Source organism: Cherax quadricarinatus, chromosome 1 (assembly GCF_038502225.1).
Source record: "Cherax quadricarinatus isolate ZL_2023a chromosome 1, ASM3850222v1, whole genome shotgun sequence".
Classification (NCBI taxonomy): Eukaryota; Metazoa; Arthropoda; class Malacostraca; order Decapoda; family Parastacidae; genus Cherax; species Cherax quadricarinatus.
The window spans coordinates 51,086,759-51,105,943 of NC_091292.1; positions in this window are offsets into that span (position 1 = coordinate 51,086,759).

A 19,185-nucleotide genomic window follows, 5' to 3' on the forward strand; every position below is an offset into this window, starting at 1 on the left:
TGTAAAGTAAGAACGTACGTTGAACTGAAGTAGAGTAGTAGCTGCAGCTGCAGCCGCATCAAGCAGTAACAAGGCTGCTCCTATATCTTGCCGTCCCCTGGGCTTATCCGAACTCCAGTGATGGCCAAATTTGCAAGTACTGCTGCAACAACATGCAAGTAAACTATAGTGACATAAAAACTGACGGTGACGACAACGAAATGGACTAAATATGACAGAAGAGGGACCGGCATTCAAGTACCAGACCTGCTGCCAGACGTGAACCAGACACGAGACGTTTTCCACTACAATGAAATAACTGACCTCCATATCAACTGCACCAGTGTTTAACGGGAAGACAACATGGCAGAAAACCTGATCAACTAAATCTCCAAGGAAATGACAGGTCTGTAGGACTTTTTTCTTTAGTGCCAAACGAGGGAAAGAATTGAGCCTATAAACATGTCTGACCGGCATCCAAACAGCCGCTACTGCCAGACGTACAACTAGCGAAGTGAAATTCTCATCTTTGCTGACGCTCATCTGTTGACAGTAGCATCATATCTGTACCACCATCATATCACCTGTACCAGTGCTAACGAGAGGGAAACACAGGAGACATCGTCAAATCAACAGTACAAAACTCCAAGGTATAGGACGGTTATCCCTCAGTGCCAGTCGTGGGAAAGAAGTGAATAGTTAAATAGTCAAGGTTAATGTTTTAGTAGCTGACCTATATTCAGCTGACCAGTGTACAGTGAGAGAATCATAGCAGAAAAAGCCAAATATATCTATAAACTCAAGGAAAGTCAGGTTGTAGGTGGCGTTACTCCCCTCAGCGTTTTAAAAATGGCTGAGTCAGCAGAACAGGTCAGGAGACAACAACACGACACAACCCCCGATAAATGGAATTGAGGGGGATTTGGAAGGATAAAACCATTGATTAAACCTTTCTGGTCTACCAGAATGGAAAGGAGTTAGAAGTTAATTGGTGAAGCCAGACTGTGAAGTGAGGTGGGTAGGGGAGTGTGTAATAAGGGGTTAACTGTAAGGGTTTTGTGAAGTTAAGGGAAAAGTGAGCAGTGAAGAGGGTTTTGAAGAGGAAATTTTACTAGTAATTCAGTGTGATTGCTAAAACAGATACTAAGTGTACTAGGGACTGGAAAAGAGAAATAAATATTATTGTATATGAGTAAAAGAGCGAAGAGTGAAAAATGGCAGGCATTAGAGGGGTACAGGCTGCCATAATTATATTTATATTTCTTCTTCAATTCCATGAAGAAAGAAATCAGTCATGGGGGCTGGAAAAGGTGAATGGAGTAACAGCGCCCTGGACAGTAAAAGCCCAACAGTTGCCATCCTACCAGAAAAGTAAACCTCACTATCGCCGCAAGGTATGGCAACACCGCATACCCAAACAAAAACAGTGGCACACAGCTCTTATTGTAGCGCTCTTAAGTGGTGATATCCAAATTAATCCAGGACCTCAAACTATTGTGCAGAGGCAAAACAGACAGATAAATGACGGCGATAATGACGGTCTAGTAGCTAGGGATGATAACCTTAACTCCATATGTAATGCATACATAGGTCAATGTGAGACAATACAGCCATTATTATCTCAAACACTACCAAACAGGTGCATACACTGTACTAAAGTACGCATGAAAAACAGAAAAGGCACCTTATGTAAAATGTGTAAGGGGTGGGTGCATGATGGATGTATGTACAATTATAGCAATGGTGCCAGAATTCATTTTGTGTGTAACAAATGCACTTTGGCACAGTTACCCTTTAGCAGTGATGACATTGATTTACCTAATTTTAATACAAATGACCCATTACCATATACTGATGATTATAATTGTTTTATGAAAACAGGCCTTCACTTTATTCATGTCAATGCAAGATCACTTCTTCCTAAATTGGCAGAGATTAGGATTCTAGCTAACAAAATTAGGGCGGCAGTTATAACCATCTCTGAATCTTGGTTGGATGATACGGTGACTGACGACGAGGTCAAAATAGAAGGTTACAATATAAAACGCTTAGATAGGAACAGAAAGGGTGGTGGAGTATGTGCCTACATTAGAAATGACTTAGCTTACAACCCAAGACCTAATTTAAATAACAATAAATTGGAGATTCTATGGTTTGAAGTGCTGCTTCCCAAGACCAAACCCATCTTAGTAGGAACTAGTTACCGCCCTCCTACCCAGGACCAGTTCTTAGAAGACTTTTCCAGAGTCTTGTCCGGAGTTGAAAACAATTGCGAGACAATAATACTGGGCGACTTCAATATCTGTTTTCAGCAGCAAAATAACGGGCTATGCAAAAGGTATAAGCAAATTCTAGGATTAAATAGCTACACCCAACTAATTAATACACCAACCCGGATCACACAGTTCTCAGCCACCCTAATTGACCACATACTTTGTAACCGCGCTGAGAACATTAGTCAGTCAGGCGTCATTACCACAGGTCTTAGTGATCATTTCATCATTTACTGCACCAGGAAAATCACTAGGGATAGGATAGGCCTACACAGGACAATAAAAATGAGGTCAACTAGAAACTACAGTAAAGAAACACTGGTAAATAGGCTACACAATTGTGACTGGACAGAGATGACAAGTTGCACGGACGTAAACGATGCCTGGGAAAAATTCAAAACAATGTTCACTACCATTCTTAATAATATTGCACCAGTTAAAGAGGTTAGGATTAAACGAAGAACTGAACCCTGGATGACTACTGAGATATTAGATAATATGAAATTCAGAGACCAGCTGCTAAAAAGATTTAAAGCAAACAGACAGGATATTGCAGCACTAAATGAATTCCAAAGGGTGAGGAACAGAGTACAGAGGCTTATAAAAGGAGCAAAGGCAAAGCACTACTGCTCAAAAATTGAAGAGTATAAGCATAACCCCAGAAAGCTCTGGCAACAACTAAAACAGTTGGGGTATAGCCATAAGCCAGTAGATAGGTCTAACATAGTACTCACTATCGATAATGAGGTATGCCACGAAACATCTAAGGTGGCAAATTGCTTTAATTCCTACTACACATCTGTTGCATCAACACTAGTAAGTAAACTACCAGCTGCATCAAATACCTTTAACACAGACTCTGATAAGTTTCAAACATACTATACCAATAAAGGGATAACCCCAAACAGCTGTCAACTAGTAAGTGTATCTCATGACTTCATTCAAAAAGAACTAAGCAGGTTAAACCCAACTAAGAGCACAGGCCCTGATAACATCCCGTCTAAGTTCCTAAAAGATGGTGCTTCTGAACTGTCAATCCCTATTGCTCACATAATAAATCTATCAATCACCACTAATACCGTACCGGAGGGGTTCAAGGAGGCCAGAGTTACTCCTATCTTCAAGAAAAATAATAGGTCTGATGTAAGCAACTATAGACCTGTTAGTATACTCAGTATAATATCTAAAATTCTGGAGAGGGCGGTGTATTCTCAAGTAGTTAAGTACCTTAATGACAACAGCATTCTCCATAGCTATCAATCGGGCTTTAGAAGATCCTACTCAACCGATACCTCCCTTATTAATCTGATGGATTACCTGAGAACTGAAATGTCAAAAGGGAACCTCATAGGTATGGTAACCTTAGACCTGCAAAAGGCCTTCGATACTGTCAACCACAATATATTATGTAAGAAACTTCAAGCTATCGGTATAGGTTCTGTAGACTGGTTTAAGTCCTACCTTAGCAACAGGAGACAAATAGTCAAAATCAACAAAACGGAATCAGAACCCCTGCCGATAACATGTGGAGTTCCCCAAGGTAGTATTCTGGGTCCCTTATTATTCTTATGTTATGTCAATGATATGCCTATCAGTGTCAAGTGCAAACTCCTACTGTATGCAGATGACAGTGCTCTGTTAGTGACAGGTAAAGACCCACAAGATATTGCTAATGTTTTAACACTGGAACTGGAGTCCTGCAGCAAATGGTTAGTAGACAACAAACTATCATTACACCTAGGGAAAACTGAAGCCATTCTCTTTGGAACGAAACATAAACTGAGAAGGGTAAATAATTTTAATGTTCAATGTAATGGGGAGCCCATCACTTTGGTTTCATCAGTAAAATATCTGGGAATCCCCTTTGACCCATGCATGTCAGGAGAATTGATAGGGAACAGTGTAGTAAAGAAAGCGAATGCCAGACTGAAGTTCCTGTATAGACAAGCACAGTGTCTACCTACTGAGGCTCGCAGGACCCTATGTCTAGCCCTTATACAATGCCATATGGATTACGCTTGCTCTTCATGGTACTCTGCCTTGACAAAAAAACTGAAAGATAAACTGCAAATCACCCAGAACAAAATCGTAAGATTCATCCTGGGGCTGGGACCAAGAGAACATGTAGGCCAGGATGAATTTACAGCAGACCTTCTACAGTGCTGCTCACAAACTTATCCAATCTCCTTTCCAAGCTACCCAAGATTTTAGACTCTATAACCCCACTCGGTACTTCATCAGATGCAGCATTCTCCACCTGACCTCAGCATTCTGAACCTGACTATAAATACTCGCGTCCCTTCCACCCCAGGTAGATCTGTTTGTGACTTGAAAAAGCTCACTGTGTGGGCGAAACGTAGTCAATAAAGGATCACATTATACTGCATATGTGTTTATATTTCCATTGTGTCGGTATTTTATACCATTTATTTCGATCCAGGGGATGCCTGTGTTCAACACCAAAATTCATACAAGCACTTAATCAACTACAGAAACACAAGACTCATTGCCAGAGAACACAGCACTCAATACTGAAGAATCCTGGAATTATCACTTATCTGTATATCCAACAATTTCAACCAGAACAACGGCTTCTATAACATAGCTGAATCCCTTGCCAGGAAATTTCTTTCCAATCTCTTTTTAATGCTACCCAAGGTTCTAGATTCTATCACCCTACACGGAAGATTGTCACATGCAGCATTGTCCACCTGACCCAGCATTCTCTACCTGACTAAATCCTATAAATACTCATATACCTTTTACTCAGGTAGATCTGTTTGTGATTTGATAAAGCTCACTGCGTGGGTGAAACGTTGTAAATAAAGGATAATATTATACTACTTAAATGTTTATATTTCCATTGTGTCGGCATTTTATACCATTTATTTCCAAGGGACTTCAGTTTTTCCTCATACCGAAGATTTCTAATGCTAGGGACACTACCACAGAGAGAGGTGAGGATGAACTAGCAAGACTTGACTTCGTATTCACCTCGAGTAGCTCGGACAGTGGAAAGGGTAACAGGAGTCGGATGGGAAAAGCTAAACTACAAAAGGGGGGACTACACAGGCATGAGGAACTTCCTGCATGAGGTTCAGTAGGAAAGAGAATTAGTAGGAAAATGAGTAAACGAAATGATGGACTACGTAACAACAAAATGCATGGAGGCAGAGGAGAAGTTTGTTCCCAAGGGCAACAGAAATAATGGGAAAACCAGGACGAGCCCTTGGTTCACCCAAAGGTGTAGAGAGGCAAAAACTAAGTGCACTAGAGAATGGAAAAATTACACAAGACAAAGGACCCAGGAAAATAAAGAACATAAGAAAGGGGGAACAGTGCAATAGGCCTGTTGGCCCATACTAAGCAGGTCCTTCACAAATCCAACCCATTAACAAAATAAACGCTAATAAGCTTTGATAATTCTATTTACTCATGTGTAAGACCCACTCAAATCCAACCCCTCTCACTCATGTATTTATATCCAACCTAAATTTACGACTACCCAAGGTTTTAGCTTCGATAATCCTACTAGGCACACTGTTTCACTCATCAGCTATTCTATTTCCAAACCAGTACTTTCCTACATCCTTTCCAAATCTAAACTTATCTAATTTGAATCCATTATTGCGGGTTCTCTCTTGGAGGGATATCCTCAAAACCTTATTTTATCCCCTTTGTTAACACCCATCTTCCACTTATACACTTCGATCATGTCTAACCTTATTCTTCGTCTTACAAGTGAATGTAATTTAAGGAACTTCAATCTTTCTTCATACAGAAGATTTAACTTAGTCTTTCTACGTTGAATGTTTTCGAACGAATATATATCCATTCTGTAATATGGAGACCAGAACTGAGCTGCATAATCTAGGTGAGGCCTTACTAATGATGAATAAAGCTGCAGTATGACCTCTGGACTTCTGTTGCTTACACATCTTGATATAAATCACAGTAATCTATTTGCCTTATTACGCACGCCTACGCACTGCTGTCTTGATTTAAGGTTGCTGCTTACCCCAAGTCCTTTTCGCAATATGTATGGCTAAGTTCAACATTATTTAGCTTATAAGAGCTAGGGTTATGGACACTCCGGAGCTTCAGAACTTTAAGAGATTAGTCGAAGAGCCAGAAATGAGTATGCACAGATGAGGAGGGAGGCCCAGTGTCAGTTCGAAAACGACAGAGCATCGCAAGCCAAGTTTAGCCCGAAGCTGTTACATAGCCACATCAGGAGGAAAACAACAGTCAAGGACCAGGTAATAAGGTTGAGGAAGGAAAGTGGGGAGCTCACAAGAAACAACCAATAAGTATGTGAGGAGCTCAACAGGAGATTTAAAGAAGTATTTACAGTGGAGACAGAAAGGACTCTGGGAAATCAGAATAGGTGGGGAGGGGGGTAGAACACCAATATGGGATATACCAACACGTGCTGCATGACATACACACAACCGAGGAGGAGGTGAAGAAGCTATGTGAACTTGCTACCTCAAAGACAATGGGACTGGACAACATATCTCTGTGGGTCCTTAGAGAGGGAGCAGAGAAGCTGTGTGTCCCATTAACAACAATCTTCAACACATCCATTGAAACTGGGTAACTACCTGAGGTATGGAAGACAGCAAATATAGTCCCGGTTTTTAAGAAAGGAGACAGACATGAGGCATTAAACTACAGACCTGTGTCACTGACGTGTATACTATGAAAAATCATGGAGAAGATAAAAGGAGAGTGGTGGAGCACCTAGAGAGGAACAAGCTCATAAACAACAACCAGCACAGTTTCAGGGAAGGGAAATCCTGTGTCACAAACTTATTGGAGTTTTGTGACAAGGTAACAGAAGCACGACACGAAAGAGAGGGGTGGGTAGACTGCATTTTCTTCGACTGCAAGAAGGCCTTCCACACAGTTCCTCACAAGAGATTAATGCAAAAGATAGAAGATCAGTCATGCATAATAAGAAAAGCACTACAATGGATCATACAATACCTGACAGGGAATCAACATCGAGTCATGGTAAGTGACGAGGTGTCAAAGTGGGCTCCTGTGATGAGCGGTGTGGCGGCCTCCTGCCAAACTAGGGGATAAATTGTTAACCTGCCGGCCTGCAGTTCCATGGGTACGTCAAAACCCAATGTGGGAACTGCAGAGCCGGCTTTAGAATCAGTATTCGCCTGACCATCTTATGGTGTATACCTACTGGTCTTAGTACATACCTGACCACCTTATGCTATAGATCTACTGGCAGTGGATGGTACTTATTTGACCATTTTACGGTATACTGGCAAGAGACAGTATTCACCTGACCACCATAGTGTGGCCTTAGAAGCAGTATTTGACCACCTGTAGCAAGTCGTGATGGAGCAGTGTGACACTAAAAGAAGATAGGGTCGGAGTGTGACACTGGAGGAAGAGACAGTGTGTGGCACTGATGTAAGAAAAGGGCGTAGTGTAACACTGAGAGACTGTAGTGTCGTGTGACACTGAAGAAAGATAAGATAGTAGTGTGACACTGGGTGTCAGTAACTTGTTGGTCTCTGAGGAGAAACGCAGGGGTGATACTGAGGAAGGACTGTACCCTGTGTGGTAGGATGAACTGTCGTGTGATCCAGTGTATGATGTATATGTATAGAGATGTTACTTATAAGTTATTATATCATGTACTGTGACACAGTGGTGTCAGGAATGTATCCTGTTTATGGTAGGGTCATGAATGAAATTATAATTTATTATTTTAAGATTTAAAGATGTACAAAGGTAATTATAATTTATTATTGTAACATTATACATATATACATTATATATATATATATATATATATATATATATATATATATATATATATATATATATATATATATATAATGTATGTATGTCGTGCCGAATAGGCAGAACTTGCGATCTTGGCTTAAATAGCAACGCTCATTTTGCCATATAGGACAAGCAAAAATTTGTGTATGCAATAATTTCGCCAAAATCATTCTGAACCTAACGAAAAAAATATATTTCACTGTGTTTGTTTAGTATTAAATTATTGTAAACAAATCTAAAATATATTTAGTTTGGTTAGGCTAAAATAAATTTTTCTTGTCATAATAAGGTTAGGTAAGTTTTCTAAGATTCTTTTGGTGCAAAATTAAAAACTTTAACATTAATGAAAAAAACATATCTTTAAACTTATAAGAGAAAATTTCAGAAAGGACTTAATTTTAAATGAGTTCTTGCTAATTGACCAATTTTACATATTCGGCACGACACACACACACATATATACATATATATATATATATATATATATATATATATATATATATATATATATATATATATATAAGTAGTCATAATTTCTACAGGGGCATCCCTTCCGGTTTAGGGCCTTCCACTGGGAGGTCTCTTCCGGTTTGGGCCTTCTACAGAGACATCCCTTCCGGTCTAGGACCAGCAGCTGGAGGGTCACCTTTTCACACCTAGGTGTTACTTCCGGTTTTGACCATGACCTCGCCCTCGAGACTACCTCACCCTTGACCCCCCAACCAATACCCCCACCCCCACGACCCCCCGCCTTGCGACCCCGCCGTCGCGCCGCGCGCCCGCGCACCCGCCCCGCGCGCCCCGCCCGCGCGCCCGCCCGCCGCCCCGCCGCCCCGCGCGCCCCGCCCGCACCTTCTGCTGCGCCTTCTGCAGCGTCGTCCGGATCGCCCCCGCGCCTCGAATTTTTTTTTTTCTTATGATCTCCTCGGATCAAGTTTTTGGATTCCCCCCTATGGGGTTTTCGAAATTCTCCATCTCCTCGGATCAAGTTTTTTGGATTCCTCCCTATGGGGTTTTCGAAATTCTCCATCTCCTCGGATCAAGTTTTTTTGGATAATACCAAGACTCCATCTCCTCAGATCAAATTTTTTGGATTCCCCCTATGGGGGGTTTCGAAAAGTCTCCATCTCCTTGGATCAAGGGTTTTGAATTTCTCCAATTCCTTGGATCAAATTTTTGAGGTTCCCCCTCTCACTTTCACCCCCCAATCCCAAAAATTTCTCGATATTACCAAGTTTTTGGATTCCACCCTATGGGGGTTTCGAAAGTCTCCATCTCCTCGGATCAAGTTTTTCGAAATTCTCCAATTCCTCGGATCAAGTTTTTGGGTACCCCTCCTTTCACCCCCCATCCCCAAATTTTCTCGATAATACAAGTTTTGGATACTCCCCCCTATGGGGTTCTCAATATCAAAGTCTCCACTTCCTCGGATCACCCTCCCACTTTCACCCCCCCAACCCCAAAAAATTTCTCGACAATACCATGACTCCATCTCCTCGGATCAAGTTTTTTGGATCCCCCCTATGGGGTTTTCGAAATTCTCCATCTCCTTGGATCAAGTTTTTCTCGAAATCAAAGTCTCCATCTCCTTGGATCAAATTTTTGGATTACCCCTCTCACTTTCACTCCCACCCCAAAATTTCTCGATAATACCAAGTTTTTGGATTCCCCCCTATGGGGTTTTCGAAATTCCTTGGATCAAGGTTTTTTGGATTCCCCCCTCTGGGGGTAAGCATTCAAATGAACTCCTCCTATGGGGCATGCATACTACAGGTCTAATGAAGGGTGTTTACTCGGCGGTCAGTGACGTCAGTATTCCACTCATTAAGTTAAATGAACTAAAAAGGACCACGCGCGCACAGGTTGAATCTTGTCTACCCTTTTACCCACCTTCCCAAACCCTCACACTCCAACCAACACCTCACAATTTTCACTCATAACCCCCAATTTTTCTCGTTTTAACCCTTTTAGTTCATTAAAGTTAATAAGGGGACACATGCATCAGAAAGTCACCACATCCACTTTCGTTAAATTCACTACTCACAATTTTACATATTACGAAGTTAAATACGCACTTTTACTTTGAACATCTTCAAAACACACTCATAAATCATTTGAATACTCACAAAAAATACCTTTATACATTTCCAAACAACACTGAATTACTCCAAAAACATCATTCGAACACCCCCAAATCACCTCTGAATACTCCCAGAACACCTTCATAAGTACTCTTGCACATCATTTGAACACCTTCATAAGTACTCTCATAATCATTTGTACACCTTCAAAACACCTTTGAATACTCACATAAACACCCTTGAACACCTTCAAAACACCTTTGAATAACCTCAAAACACCTTCGAACACCTTCAAAACACCCTTGAACACCTTCAAAACACCCTTGAACACCTTCAAAAACAACATTTGAACACACTCAAAACACCTTTGAACACCTTTGAACATTTCCAAACATCACTGAAACACTTCCAAAAACACCATTTGAGTACTCCCAAATACACCACTGAATACTAAAACACCACTGAATACACTCAAAACACCACCAAAATCACCATGAAACACTTCCAAAAAACACAATTTGAGTACTCCCAATTACACCACTGAATACTACTAAAACACCGCTGAATTCAATCAAAACACCCTTCAACACCTTCAAAACACCTTTGAACATTTCCAAAAACACTATTTGAGTACTCCCAATTACACCACTGATTACTACTAAAACACCGCTGAATTCAATCAAAACACCCTTCAACACCTTCAAATAAACTAATTTCATCACAACCCACTTATATCATCTTTTTTCGGTATCTCTAATTCGACTACATTACCCACATCCCTCATCAATTACCAATTTATTCACATTTTTTTCCCCTTCTTTTTACTACTAAAATTCTAATAAAATCCTCTCCATACCCACCTCCTTGTATCCACATAAATTAATATTATACTCGCATCAACTACCCAACTATTGCGATATGTTTTCAACACCCCCTCCATTCTTTTCCAATATATCATAACTTTTCAATTCTATAATTTCTTTTTAAAATATTCACACATTACCTTTATATTCAGTAAAATCTCTCCATATTTCTAATTACAACCCTCCCCATACCCCTCTCCATCTCACCCGCATTTCTTCACATCAACTCACCCATCTCCCAACACACCTCTTCTGAACACACACACACACACACAAAAAAATCACATTTCACATCCACAAATGCATCTCAAATCCACTAAAATCACTGTAACCAAGATATTCACACACACCTTACCTAACCTAACCTTACCTAACCTAACCTACCCTAACCTAACTTAACCTAACATAACCTAACCTAACCTTACCTAGCCTAACCTAACCTTACCTAACCTAACCTTACCTAACCTAACCTTACCTAACCTACCCTAACCTAACTTAACCTAACATAACCTAACCTAACCTTACCTAGCCTAACCTAACCTTACCTAACCTAACCTTACCTAACCTACCCTAACCTAACCTTACCTAACCTAACCTAACTTATCCTAACCTAACACAACCTAACCTTACCTAACATAACCTAACTTAACCTAACCGAACATAACCTAACTTAACCTAACCGAACCTAACCTAACCTTACCTAACTTATCCTAACCTAACCTACCCTAACCTAACCTACCCTAACCTAACCCACCCCAACCTAACCTACCCTAACCTAACCTAGCCTAACCTAACCTAACTTAACCTAACCTAACCTAACCTAACCGAACCTGCCCTAACCTAACCTAACCTAACCTAACCTTACCGAACCTACCCTAACCTAACTTAACCTAACCTAACCTTACCTAACCTTACCTAACCATTACCTAACCTAACCTAACATACCTTACCTAACATAATCTAACCTATCCATTACCTAACCTAACCTAACCTAACCTTACCTAACCTAACCTAACTTATCCTAACCTAACACAACCTAACCTTACCTAACATAACCTAACTTAACCTAACCGAACCTAACCTAACCTTACCTAACTTATCCTAACCTAACCTACCCTAACCTAACCTACCCTAACCTAACCTACCCTAACCTAACCTACCCTAACCTAACCTAGCCTAACCTAACCTAACTTAACCTAACCTAACCTAACCTAACCGAACCTGCCCTAACCTAACCTAACCTACACTGAAACACTTCCAAAAACACCATTTGAGTACTCCCAAATACACCACTGAATACTAAAACACCACTGAATACACTCAAAACACCCTTCAACACCTTCAAAACACCTTTGAACACCTTCAAAACACCTTTGAACACATTCAAAACACTCTCATAATCATTTGAACACACTCAAAACACCTTTGAATAACCTCAAAACACCTTCGAACACCTTCAAAACACCCTTGAACACCCTTGATCACCTTCAAAAAACAACATTTGAACACACTCAAAACACCTTTGAACACCTTTGAACATTTCCAAACAACACTGAAACACTTCCAAAAACACCATTTGAGTACTCCCAAATACACCACTGAATACTAAAACACCACTGAATACACTCAAAACACCACCAAAATCACCATAAACTAAGATCAACACCCACACCCCACAACACCCACAACCCTCAACACCCACAATTTTTTCTCGTTTTATCTAATTTCATCAGAAAGTCACAACACCCACACCCCCCATTTTTTTCTCGTTTTAACCCTTTTAGTTCATTAAAGTTAATAAGGGGCCACACTACATCAGAAAAAGTCACAAAAACAACCCACTTATAACGTCTTTTCGGTATCTCTAGTTCGACAACAACACCCACATCCCACATCACCCACATCCCACATCCCCCACACACACACACACACAGACACACACACACACTTCCCTAACCTAGCCTAACCTAACCTAACTTATCCTAACATAACCTAACCTAACCTAACCTAACCTAACCTAACTTATCCTAACCTAGCCTAACCTAACCTAACCTTACCTAAATTATCCTAACCTAACCTAACCTAGCCTAACCTAACCTAACCTAACTTAACCTAACCTAACCTAACCTAACCGAACCTACCCTAACCTAACCTTACCTAACCTAACCTAGCCTAACCTAACCTAACCTAACTTAACCTAACCCAACCTAACCTAACCTAACCTAGCCTAACCTAACTTAACCTAACCTAACCTAACCTACCCTAACCTAACCTAACCTAACCTATCTTAACCTTACCTAACCTAACCTAGCCGAACCTATCCTAACCTAACCTAAAATATATTGGAACACTTCCAAAATACATTAGAGTACTCCAGAATTACTTTGAACGACTCCATTTTTGGATATTTCCAAATTAGTTTTGAAAACTTTATCGTAAAATCGAACATTATTTTCTTGTCGGTAAAACACACTCAATGGTAGAAATATTTACTCGATTTCCGAATAGAAGCACTGTCCTCGCTCTGAGAGACTCATTGTGGGTCACCCCAACACATGGTGTAATGCGCTTCACACCCAAGGTAGAACATAACACCTGCGTCAACTCAGGACAGACAGGCGCCATGTAATGCGGGTAACATCCAAGGTAGAAAATCATCTCTTTCCAGACCAACTGTCTATCCTAACCTAACCTAACCTAACCTAATTCCTAACCTAACCTAACCTCACCTAACCGAACCTAACCTAACTCCATCAATCACCTCTATCCTAACCTAACCTAACCTAACCTAACCCAACCTAACTCCATCAAACACCTCTATCCTAACCTAACCTAACCTATCCTTACCTAACCTAACTCCATCAAACACCTCGAATACTACCTAACTTAACCTAACCTAACCTTACCTAACCTACCGAACCTAACCTAACCTAACCTAACCCATCCTAACCTGTCCCAACCTAACCTAACCTAACCTATCCTAACCTAACCTAACCTAACCTAACCTAACTTATCCTAAGCTAACCTAACCTAACTTATCCTAACCTGTCCCAACCTAACCTAACCTAACCTATCCTAACCTAACCTAATCTAACCTAACCTAACTTATCCTAAGCTAACCTAACCTAACTTATCCTAACCTAACCTATCCTAACCTAACCTAAACACTGACTAACTTTGAACCAACTCTGAACACCACTGATCTTCTTCAAAAAATGCTCTGCACATCATTTGAACACCTTCAAAAAAACACCATCAAACACCTCCGAATACTCCCAAAAAAACACTACTGATTACTACCAAATCACCACTGAATACTACCAATCACCGTCAAAATCACCAGAAACTAAGTTTAACATCACCATCTAACATCCTTTTTATAGAAATCCCCTCAAATCACTATAACCAAGAACTCCCTCCCCATTTGGCGCATGAAAAAAAAAGCATGAACACAAACCTAATACGCAAACACTTAGTACATGATCACCATCAACTGAAAACATATCTTGTACACACACACATAATATAAGACAATCACCAACTACAATCACCCATGTTCACTTACCTCAAAATCACTAATATCACAGAAAACAATCATTTTTATAAACATTTCACACACACACAAAAAAAAAAAAAAAAAAAATCATATCTGACAATATCTAAGCGCACTCACCTCACTACCACCAACACACGATGTCTCACCTCACAGGACCGACGAGCACACCTCCAGTGACGTCACACTCCCATTGTGTTACTTGGTGGTTGGTAACATCACACCTAACCCCCCTTGTTTCAACCTGTTGTACCCTACATTATCTAAGAACACTATATCCAAGACGATTACCAGATTTTATGATCCCCAACACCAAGATCACAGAAAACACACATTTTTATAATTATTCACACAAAAATCACGATCACCAATTCCATATCATGTTTACCGTCATCTATCAACACTAATCACCAAGATCACCAAAAAAAAAAATCTAAGATCATGCATCTCAAAACTACTATGATCACTGAAAACACTTATTTTTTAAACATTCGCACAAAAATAAGACATACACAAAAATACCACAACACTTCCACCAACATCTATAACATAACATGAGCACTATAACATATCACTATCACAAAAAATAATACACAAACACCCACATATTATACATTTCAATTGCAAATTTAAGACATGAGACATACACACCAAATCTAAGACATTCACCTCCAACTAAGACATACACATCACCCCTAAAACTTCCTTCCTTATTCATTCCGTATATCTCCTAGAGCTGTTTTAACCCCGACGGATCCATCACGACGTAGGAGCCAGAGTGTAGTAGGTGGTGTTGGAGTGGTGATGGTTCCTCTGGCTCCTACGTCGTGGTGGATCCGTCGGGGTTAAAACAGCTCTAGGAGATATACGGAATGAATAAGGAAGGAAGTTTTAGGGGTGATGTGTATGTCTTAGTTGGAGGTGAATGTCTTAGATTTGGTGTGTATGTCTCATGTCTTAAATTTGCAATTGAAATGTATAATATGTGGGTGTTTGTGTATTATTTTTTGTGATAGTGATATGTTATAGTGCTCATGTTATGTTATAGATGTTGGTGGAAGTGTTGTGGTATTTTTGTGTATGTCTTATTTTTGTGCGAATGTTTAAAAAATAAGTGTTTTCAGTGATCATAGTAGTTTTGAGATGCATGATCTTAGATTTTTTTTTTTGGTGATCTTGGTGATTAGTGTTGATAGATGACGGTAAACATGATATGGAATTGGTGATCGTGATTTTTGTGTGAATAATTATAAAAATGTGTGTTTTCTGTGATCTTGGTGTTGGGGATCATAAAATCTGGTAATCGTCTTGGATATAGTGTTCTTAGATAATGTAGGGTACAACAGGTTGAAACAAGGGGGGTTAGGTGTGATGTTACCAACCACCAAGTAACACAATGGGAGTGTGACGTCACTGGAGGTGTGCTCGTCGGTCCTGTGAGGTGAGACATCGTGTGTTGGTGGTAGTGAGGTGAGTGCGCTTAGATATTGTCAGATATGATTTTTTTTTTTTTTTTTTTGTGTGTGTGTGAAATGTTTATAAAAATGATTGTTTTCTGTGATATTAGTGATTTTGAGGTAAGTGAACATGGGTGATTGTAGTTGGTGATTGTCTTATATTATGTGTGTGTGTACAAGATATGTTTTCAGTTGATGGTGATCATGTACTAAGTGTTTGCGTATTAGGTTTGTGTTCATGCTTTTTTTTTCATGCGCCAAATGGGGAGGGAGTTCTTGGTTATAGTGATTTGAGGGGATTTCTATAAAAAGGATGTTAGATGGTGATGTTAAACTTAGTTTCTGGTGATTTTGACGGTGATTGGTAGTATTCAGTGGTGATTTGGTAGTAATCAGTAGTGTTTTTTTGGGAGTATTCGGAGGTGTTTGATGGTGTTTTTTTGAAGGTGTTCAAATGATGTGCAGAGCATTTTTTGAAGAAGATCAGTGGTGTTCAGAGTTGGTTCAAAGTTAGTCAGTGTTTAGGTTAGGTTAGGATAGGTTAGGTTAGGATAAGTTAGGTTAGGTTAGCTTAGGATAAGTTAGGTTAGGTTAGGTTAGGTTAGGTTAGGATAGGTTAGGTTAGGTTAGGTTGGGACAGGTTAGGATAAGTTAGGTTAGGTTAGCTTAGGATAAGTTAGGTTAGGTTAGGTTAGGTTAGGTTAGGATAGGTTAGGTTAGGTTAGGTTGGGACAGGTTAGGATGGGTTAGGTTAGGTTAGGTTAGGTTCGGTAGGTTAGGTAAGGTTAGGTTAGGTTAAGTTAGGTAGTATTCGAGGTGTTTGATGGAGTTAGGTTAGGTAAGGATAGGTTAGGTTAGGTTAGGATAGAGGTGTTTGATGGAGTTAGGTTGGGTTAGGTTAGGTTAGGTTAGGTTAGGATAGAGGTGATTGATGGAGTTAGGTTAGGTTCGGTTAGGTGAGGTTAGGTTAGGTTAGGAATTAGGTTAGGTTAGGTTAGGTTAGGATAGACAGTTGGTCTGGAAAGAGATGATTTTCTACCTTGGATGTTACCCGCATTACATGGCGCCTGTCTGTCCTGAGTTGACGCAGGTGTTATGTTCTACCTTGGGTGTGAAGCGCATTACACCATGTGTTGGGGTGACCCACAATGAGTCTCTCAGAGCGAGGACAGTGCTTCTATTCGGAAATCGAGTAAATATTTCTACCATTGAGTGTGTTTTACCGACAAGAAAATAATGTTCGATTTTACGATAAAGTTTTCAAAACTAATTTGGAAATATCCAAAAATGGAGTCGTTCAAAGTAATTCTGGAGTACTCTAATGTATTTTGGAAGTGTTCCAATATATTTTAGGTTAGGTTAGGATAGGTTCGGCTAGGTTAGGTTAGGTAAGGTTAAGATAGGTTAGGTTAGGTTAGGTTAGGGTAGGTTAGGTTAGGTTAGGTTAAGTTAGGTTAGGCTAGGTTAGGTTAGGTTAGGTTGGGTTAGGTTAAGTTAGGTTAGGTTAGGTTAGGCTAGGTTAGGTTAGGTAAGGTTAGGTTAGGGTAGGTTCGGTTAGGTTAGGTTAGGTTAGGTTAAGTTAGGTTAGGTTAGGTTAGGCTAGGTTAGGTTAGGTTAGGATAATTTAGGTAAGGTTAGGTTAGGTTAGGCTAGGTTAGGATAAGTTAGGTTAGGTTAGGTTAGGTTAGGTTAGGTTAGGTTATGTTAGGATAAGTTAGGTTAGGTTAGGCTAGGTTAGGGAAGTGTGTGTGTGTGTCTGTGTGTGTGTGTGTGTGGGGGATGTGGGATGTGGGTGATGTGGGATGTGGGTGTTGTTGTCGAACTAGAGATACCGAAAAGACGTTATAAGTGGGTTGTTTTTGTGACTTTTTCTGATGTAGTGTGGCCCCTTATTAACTTTAATGAACTAAAAGGGTTAAAACGAGAAAAAAATGGGGGGTGTGGGTGTTGTGACTTTCTGATGAAATTAGATAAAACGAGAAAAAATTGTGGGTGTTGAGGGTTGTGGGTGTTGTGGGGTGTGGGTGTTGATCTTAGTTTATGGTGATTTTGGTGGTGTTTTGAGTGTATTCAGTGGTGTTTTAGTATTCAGTGGTGTATTTGGGAGTACTCAAATGGTGTTTTTGGAAGTGTTTCAGTGTTGTTTGGAAATGTTCAAAGGTGTTCAAAGGTGTTTTGAGTGTGTTCAAATGTTGTTTTTTGAAGGTGATCAAGGGTGTTCAAGGGTGTTTTGAAGGTGTTCGAAGGTGTTTTGAGGTTATTCAAAGGTGTTTTGAGTGTGTTCAAATGATTATGAGAGTGTTTTGAATGTGTTCAAAGGTGTTTTGAAGGTGTTCAAAGGTGTTTTGAAGGTGTTGAAGGGTGTTTTGAGTGTATTCAGTGGTGTTTTAGTATTCAGTGGTGTATTTGGGAGTACTCAAATGGTGTTTTTGGAAGTGTTTCAGTGTAGGTTAGGTTAGGTTAGGGCAGGTTCGGTTAGGTTAGGTTAGGTTAGGTTAAGTTAGGTTAGGTTAGGCTAGGTTAGGTTAGGGTAGGTTAGGTTAGGGTAGGTTAGGTTAGGGTAGGTTAGGTTAGGGTAGGTTAGGTTAGGATAAGTTAGGTAAGGTTAGGTTAGGTTCGGTTAGGTTAAGTTAGGTTATGTTAGGTAAGGTTAGGTTGTGTTAGGTTAGGATAAGTTAGGTTAGGTTAGGTAAGGTTAGGTTAGGTTAGGTTAGGTAATGGATAGGTTAGATTATGTTAGGTAAGGTATGTTAGGTTAGGTTAGGTAATGGTTAGGTAAGGTTAGGTAAGGTTAGGTTAGGTTAAGTTAGGTTAGGGTAGGTTCGGTAAGGTTAGGTTAGGTTAGGTTAGGTTAGGGCAGGTTCGGTTAGGTTAGGTTAGGTTAGGTTAAGTTAGGTTAGGTTAGGCTAGGTTAGGTTAGGGTAGGTTAGGTTGGGGTGGGTTAGGTTAGGGTAGGTTAGGTTAGGGTAGGTTAGGTTAGGATAAGTTAGGTAAGGTTAGGTTAGGTTCGGTTAGGTTAAGTTAGGTTATGTTAGGTAAGGTTAGGTTGTGTTAGGTTAGGATAAGTTAGGTTAGGTTAGGTAAGGTTAGGTTAGGGTAGGTTAGGTAAGGTTAGGTTAGGTAAGGTTAGGTTAGGCTAGGTAAGGTTAGGTTAGGTTATGTTAGGTT